Below are 7,626 nucleotides of genomic sequence, written 5' to 3' on the forward strand. Positions count from 1 at the left end.
CGCAAACTTAGTATGAAGACTAAAATGACAACAACAAAGATATTTAAAATGACTTCAAAAAGGTGTAAATCAACTGCAAAGATACACGAAATAACTACAAATAGGGGGAAAATAACTACAAAGACACAAAAACCTGCTACATTGACACAACCAACACAAAGAGATAACACATTTATATAAAGAGAAACAAAAAGATCACACAGAGTGACAAAGTGGAATATAGACCACAAAGTGACACAAAACTACTAAAATGATTTACATACTGACCTCAAAAGACAAAATGTCCACACAAAACCACAACAAAGGGACACATAACAAGCAAAAACATACAAATGAAGAACACAAAGAGACATTAAACAACTACAAAGAAGCACATGATGACAACGAAGAGACACAAATTGCCAAAAAGAGAAACAAAAAGACCACAAAAAGATACATAGAGACCATAAAGAGACACCAAACAACTACAAAGAGACACATTACAACTACTAAATGACACAGAACAACCATAAAAACACATGTAAAGACCATAAAGAGAAACAAAACGATGACAATGAGGCATTTATTGACCTCAAAAAGACACAAAAAGCCCACACAAAACCACCACAGAGTGACACATAACAACTACAAAAACACACAAAATGACCACAAAAATACACGTAGCCACTACAAAGAGACCCAAAACAACAACAACAAATGTAAAAGCATCTCTGTGCGTGTGTGTCTTGCTCCATGTGTTGAAGAGCTGGTTTTGCATGTCTGCCCAGTGGCTCTGACACTCAATCCGCCCATGGCTTCGCTCTGCAGCACAATTTCTCCAAGAAAATCATAAACTTTCTACCCTTTAAGATATCTGGGACTTGTGGGGATTTTCTTTATTATTTTAAGTTGTGCTAAAGCCTACCCGGGTCACTCTCTTTTTGTTCACTCTGCTATGAAGTATATTTTCACCTCTTTTGCAGCCTCTGTTCTTGTCGGTCTCTCTCACAAAACTGCCTTTCCTTCACGGATGGCAGAGCACCGTGTCAGCTGCTGTCACACGTCTCAACGTTCAGCCTTCAGTTATCTATTTACTGTATACTGATGGAAAAAATAAACTATTTTTGGAAGCAAGGAAACAATAGATGGGTACTTTCCACCAAGGTTGTCAGTTTTCAAAAACCTGACAGTGAATCCTGCAGCTTGCCATTCAAATTGGACATTTAAAGTCCTCAGGTACTTCAAAAAAAGCTACATGGAAATATGTGTATAATGTGGATACATACATACAAGGAAATGTGATTGGTATGGAAACAGGATTACCAGGAAATCTACAAATCCTTAGGATTCATTCTCTGGGAACCATGTGTGGGAATCTGACGTCATTGTCACCTGATGCGGTCACATGACCGGTGACCGAGTAAACAGGAAGCCATAAAAAGTTTGCCGTCAGTTCAAGAAAGTCTCTCTTGGCTGCTTGTCACTGGTCTTCTCCCTCTCACAAAGGTAGGAATAACAGTTTTAAGGTGGTTTTATGTTCTTTTAAATTAACTTATGCAAGTGGCTCATTTAGTTTGGTTTTATTAGGGCGAGTGCAAGACGAGAGTTTACCATTGACGGAGGAAAACTCTCCCGACAGGCACAAGACCGGGTCTGTTATGAGTAATTTGCTTTTAAATGGCGTTTTTAAACCGAAGTTTTTAATTGTGTTTTTAAGCAACTTATTTATGTGTTTTTACAGAGCTTAATGTACACAACCGGCCCAGCTACCCGGGATATTAAGTGACCATTTCCCCGGCAGGATTAAGCCGAGTTGGAAACCTACTCTGTGGAAGTATGCCTTGTTTTTAACTCTTTCATTTTATATTGAGTTGGTGAATGAGGCTGGCAACTAACATGTTATGTTGTTTCCTTTTCAAAAGGACCAGGCCAGCCACTGTCCTATAGTGTTTCTTGTGTATTTTCTTACCCATTTTCTTCATGTGCAGTGTATGGCAGTATAATCATTTTAATATTTGTGTCGTAGGTTGCGCTCCTCTGCGGCGTAGGCCTGGGCCCGGGTGGAACGCTGCCTGCCTTCAGTGTAGGGACTGCACGGTGTGACACTTTATTTTCTGTATGCTAAATAACTCACTGTTATTATTTTATAGAGATTGTGGTTTAAATATTGCATGCTTATGTTGTTTTGGTGTGTGGCTTTTCTTGTTTTTGTCCCTCACGATTAGCAGGCACTGCAACCCAGCGGACCGGGCCTGCCCAACTGAGGAGGGTAACTTATATATGTATTGAATTGTATTTGCCATTTTTATACTGGACATGAATCGACATTTTAAACTGTTTCCAAACACTTATTAAATAAAGCTGTGTTATGTTTTTGGAATTCATGCCTCTGTCATAATTGGACCGATTAAGGGAAGCTTTAAACAAAGCGATCCACGACTTACATTTAGGGTCCACGGGTTCCTCCTGCCCCTTAGCAGGAGGTGGCGTTGTCAAGTACTAGCTTTACATGTGGCAACCTCAGTCACGGTTACCACACATGCATGTCATGACACTTGCCATCTATACAGAGAGGTGAAGTCCCTGTGCTCTGGTGGAGGAACTTAATGGCGAAAGAGACAAATGGATATTGTTGGAATTTTGCAGTCTATTACTCATATTGTGCTTGTCAATTTTAAAGATTATCTTGCAAGTCAAGAAAGCTGCATATTGTCACAAAATTGTTGAAGTATAATCCTGTTGGTTCCCCGGCTGAATAAAAGACATGGTTCTACGGTGGCCGACAGGTGCAAACACATTACAACAGCTCAAAACACTCACATGAGGAGAAACACGTTGCATTTTAAAAGATGACTAGTAAAAACTAGTGCTGGGCAACAATTAAAATGTTGATTTAATTCAAAAGTAGTGCATTGCGCACTTTTATTTTAAAAGTACTGCTACATGAACAAAAGTTAACATTAATTAATGTAATCAAATCAAATATAAAACCAAAGCTATATGTATTTGCCACTGCCAGGGCATTAACGTTTATCTAGTTTGTCACAGAAGTTCCCTTCAGAGTCCAGAGATAAGAAAACTCAACCTGCAGTGGTTACAAAGAACTCTGATTATATCAACTCCCCCGTCTGAAGAGATGTAAAATGTCCATGTAAGAGTTCGGTACCTTTCTCCATGTTTCTGTCCCCGCCACTTCTTTCTGTTTCCGTTCATGTGAACGCTGCAGCAGTCTTAGGCCCGCCCAAAATGCTCTCATTGGTTGAGACCCGTGATGACGCCCATCCTAAGCCAATACTGATCAACACCCCACCCCTCCTGTGACCCAAGGTTTGTCTGTATGTGTATTCAGAGCCTGTGAGCAACGGACTTTCAAAATAATAATAATACAAAAATAAAATAAATAAGAAGTAATATCTACACTAACTTGACAACTCAAGCTCAGCATTTAGAAATAATTTACCCACTTGACGATTTCTTAAAACGCTTAATTAACGAAACGATGAAAATGAAAAATGCAACAAGAAGCTCAAAACACAACAGAAACGGGGACACTAAAAAGTGCCGCACATAGCTGGTACCGGAGCGCTTGGTGACGTTCTGGGATTATAAAGTTGGCCAACTGTCACTGAAAACGTACAGGAAATATTGTAGGCCTATTGGTTTATGTATAACAATGTGATCTCATGATTCCTTATGTTGCAGATCTTCTGTAAGATAGCTAGCTAACTGCTGCTTTTCCCCACCCACCTGGCATAATTTAATTTATTGATTGTCACATAAGAGGCCAAATGTTGTCATAAAAACTTTGAAAAGAACATCCAAACCAAAATAACAAGCCTGGATCTCCCAACATCATATCCTTTAATTATGACCCTATCCCAATCAAATTGCAGCAGACCTTCCTGATCGTTCCCAGCATTGAGATTGAGATACTCATGTACACTTTTCCTGAAACTTTTCCTGAAATGGGTCCAATCATTGTTCCTCCTAAATAGCTAGTGTCACGTTGACCTGTTCAGCACTGGTAAAGGGTGACACAAATACTCCAGATGTGGCTAAAAGTCATTTCAAATAGAGACAAAACAATTATGACAGAGTGCAGTCCATTTCTCCTAATGGAAGTGTAAGGGCTGTTGGAGCGCCTTTTCCCATCGGCCACTGCAGTTTTCCTACACATTATGATAACACAACATTCGGATGCGGATGAAGCTACATTACCCCGCTAACTTGTGTTGGTGATGTTTGTTAGACAAAATATGTAGTTCATTGAGCGGTTTGACTCTTGAGTTGCAAAATCATCTCTTAGTTTGACAAACATGATATATGAAATTCATGACATAATTCAAAGTAGATCAAAAAGATATTTGTCGTACCGTACATATTTTCCAAAAAATCAAATCCCATAGGGGAAACAGAAATTACTTTCATGGCTTTTTGGAGGTTCAATCATCAATATATTATCCAACTGCCATTCTGTCTAAAGACAAAGTCAGGAGGAGGACAGCGGGGGTTTTCCAATTTCTGATTTATTCGAGAACTTTCCGATGTTGCCAAAGAGCGGCGAAGCCTTAGGGAGATCTGCTATAAGCCTCTTTAAGATGTAACTAGGAGCTTTAATGAGATCTGCCAAAAGCACTTTATCACAAGAAGGAGACCCAGATGGAGTCAATAAGGTCAATTTAGAAAGAGAAACAGGAAAGTGAGCCTTTTCTTCATCTCCCTGCAGACCAGGGGCACACACTCAGGAGAAACAGCACAGAGCAATTATCTGTCACACAAAGGGTTATGGGCTTCTTGATTTTCTATATTTACATGAAATCCTAAGAAAACGGACATAGTTAAAAAATCTAGGCAAGCATTTTTGATCTTTTGGATTATAAGGAATACTTCAATATTTGTATCCTGTTTTTAGGGTGTTGGCATGTGTTTCACCTCAGGACATTAAAGAGGGAGTGGTTTACTACAGTCACAATTGTTTTATAAAGTAAGGGAGTAAAATATGTTTGGTATTGCACTTTTGATAGAACAAGATCATAAATGCTTGAGAAGAATGACACACATGTTTTGTTTTTTTAAAAGACCTTCAAGCAGTGACTGAAAGATAGAAACACATACAACAGATTTTGCATGTGCAGGTATACAATAAAATACTCAATGCAAGAAAAAGACAAGTTGAAGATTAGATTAGATTTGATTAGAAGCATTTATTGTCATTATATAAGTACAACGAGAAGAGTAAAGCTACTCCTTCGGTGCCATCAAAACATTCAGAATAGACAGCATAAAACAAAGACACGCAGCATTCATACATACATAAAATAATAACACAACATAAACTGCAGGAAATAATTTAATTAATAGAGTATAGTAAATATGTATGTGTGTATAATAAATTATTTATATTGCACATGTATGGGTTATTGCACATGAGGGGAGGGTTTGTGATGTGTTTTAGCTGCATCATAAAGGGGACTTAAAGGTCACATGTCATGGCCATTTCCACTGATCATAATTCCATTGTTGAGGTCTACTAGAATATATTTACATTGTGCAATGTTCCAAACTCACATTGGTTTCGCATACAGCATCTCTGTAAACTACGTGTATTCACTTTCTCCACTAAACGGCTCGTTGCAGCTCTTGCCCCCCCCCCCCCCCTCCCTGTGAGCCCAGTGTGCTCCGATTGGTCGGGACCAGTCGGGACTTTGTGAATCGCGCTAAGCTCCGTGGAGGTGTGATTTCCTTGTTTAGCGATACACAGCCAAACACAGCCAAACTCATCCTGAGCACACACAAAGTTACAGCCGAAGTAAAAACAATAAGTGTGGCTTGATATTGAGTAAGAAAAAGGTTGATAAACGCTGTGAGAATGGGTCTGCAGAGAGAATTTCGCCGCGATCCCAACTGTCTGTTATCAGCCTGCAGCCAGGGAGGAGAAATCAGCAGAGCTGCCTGCACTGAGTGTGTGAGGAAGTCCGTGGATTGGTCAATTTGGACCAATCAGCGGGGGCTTAACGTAACGGCTCCCCGGACGTAACATAACGGCTCCACGGATTGGTCCATTTCGTTCCGGGGACGACATGACATCATGATGTCCCCGGAAGAATCAAATGGACAGTGACGTATCTCCAACGAGGCGTTTTGGGGAGGTATTTTCTGTTTTAGAGTTTTACTCCCTACATGGTGTACTTTGAGGGTTTTGACTCTGCACACCGTTTACATGCATAAAAACCTTCATAACACACAAGGGGACGGGTACTAACCGGAAAAGCATGACATGTCACCTTTAAAGAGCAACTTGCAGGTTAGACACACCAGTGAATAAATGTGTAGGAAAATGATGTATTACTAGATTTTCAAAAAAATATACAGAAATATACGCTACAGTGACATCTGGCGTCATTTTCACTTCCGCATAAAAAAAGCCTCCCCACGTGACCTCCCGTGTGTGACGTAACATGGGGGAGAGCGGCCGGTCTAACGTATGAATAAACATGGGTCACAATGCTAGTTTTGACACAGAAGAGGTTGAAAATATATATTCGAATGCATATGATTATAATTATGAGCCTGCTAGGCGTCCAAGAGACCAGGAGCAGCCAAGGATTAAAAGAAATAACGGCCATCGGCGAGAAATGGAGCTGTGGTGTGAGGAGAACCAGTGGAGAACAGGGCAGCTGTCTTGGTGAGTGGCCGGTGTTCCGGATTAAAAATGTTGGATCGAAATGTGTATTTCAGTCGAAGGCCACGCCCCCCACCTCTCTAAACCAGTTAATCCGGAACACCAGCGTTAGCTACAGTTAATGTTAGCTATGTTAGCTATAGCTCGGGGACCTATCATGCAAAATGCACTTTTTGATGTCTTTTATACATAAATATGTGTCCCTGGTGTGTCAGGGAACTCACGCAGCGTCAGAAAATAAAACCCTCTCTTTTTTCCTCCGTACCCAAATCTCTAAAAACGGGGCTACAACTGAGCTAATCCAGATTTGGGTCCGATATGACGTAATATCTGAAATGTAGGCTGGCTTTACACCCACGGCCCTATCAGAAACGTTGCTATCACAAACAATGCCCGACTGTTTTGGACGTAATATGGTCGGTGCATGTTTACATTAGCATCGCTAACACTCAGAGCTAACCTGTACTGGAGAGCATGTGTGTGAAGAAGCAGGAAATAAAAAGGAACTCACCTTGTGGTATAACCGGCAAGAGAGAAAGCCTTTGAGCTCCATACTGTTTCAGAGATAATCCTTGATAATCTATGATATGGCGTTTCATCACCGCAGAATCTGCCGGTAGAATCTCCCGCATGAGCTCAGCCCCCTCCTTTTTTTTTAAATCAATTTCTCTTTTTTTTTTAATGCTTTATACCCCAAATCACACTTTTGAAACAGGAAGTGAAATAGAGGGATATAAGGCATGGCTAGAATGGGTGATCTGTTTGGTATTTTGAGTAAAACACTTCACATGTTTTTTATATATTCTTATATATCTGAGACCTACCTATTGCCTAAAAATAGCATGATAGGTCCACTTGAAGACAATAAACATTCACTATGTACCTTTCATACAAGAAATGTCGATCCAGGAACTTTCATTAAAAAAAAGAAAAAAAAGAATGCTGAGAGGAAAGTGTATAATGTG

The 7,626-nt window shown here is 40.0% G+C and overlaps 1 long non-coding RNA gene across 2 annotated transcripts; it reads left to right on the top strand.

The window, feature by feature from the left end:
• Positions 1 to 1,381: 1,381 nt before the first annotated feature.
• On the top strand, positions 1,382 to 2,359 carry LOC117533097. Of its 2 annotated transcripts, XR_004567007.1 has the most exons (4): positions 1,382 to 1,485; positions 1,567 to 1,630; positions 1,721 to 1,813; positions 2,006 to 2,359. It is a non-coding gene; the product is annotated as an uncharacterized LOC117533097 (long non-coding RNA). The 2 variants fall into 2 exon arrangements; XR_004567006.1 differs by having other exon boundaries at positions 1,721 to 2,359.
• Positions 2,360 to 7,626: the final 5,267 nt, after the last annotated feature.

The sequence above is a fragment of the Gymnodraco acuticeps genome, unplaced genomic scaffold (assembly GCF_902827175.1).
Source record: "Gymnodraco acuticeps unplaced genomic scaffold, fGymAcu1.1, whole genome shotgun sequence".
Lineage (NCBI taxonomy): Eukaryota > Metazoa > Chordata > Actinopteri > Perciformes > Bathydraconidae > Gymnodraco > Gymnodraco acuticeps.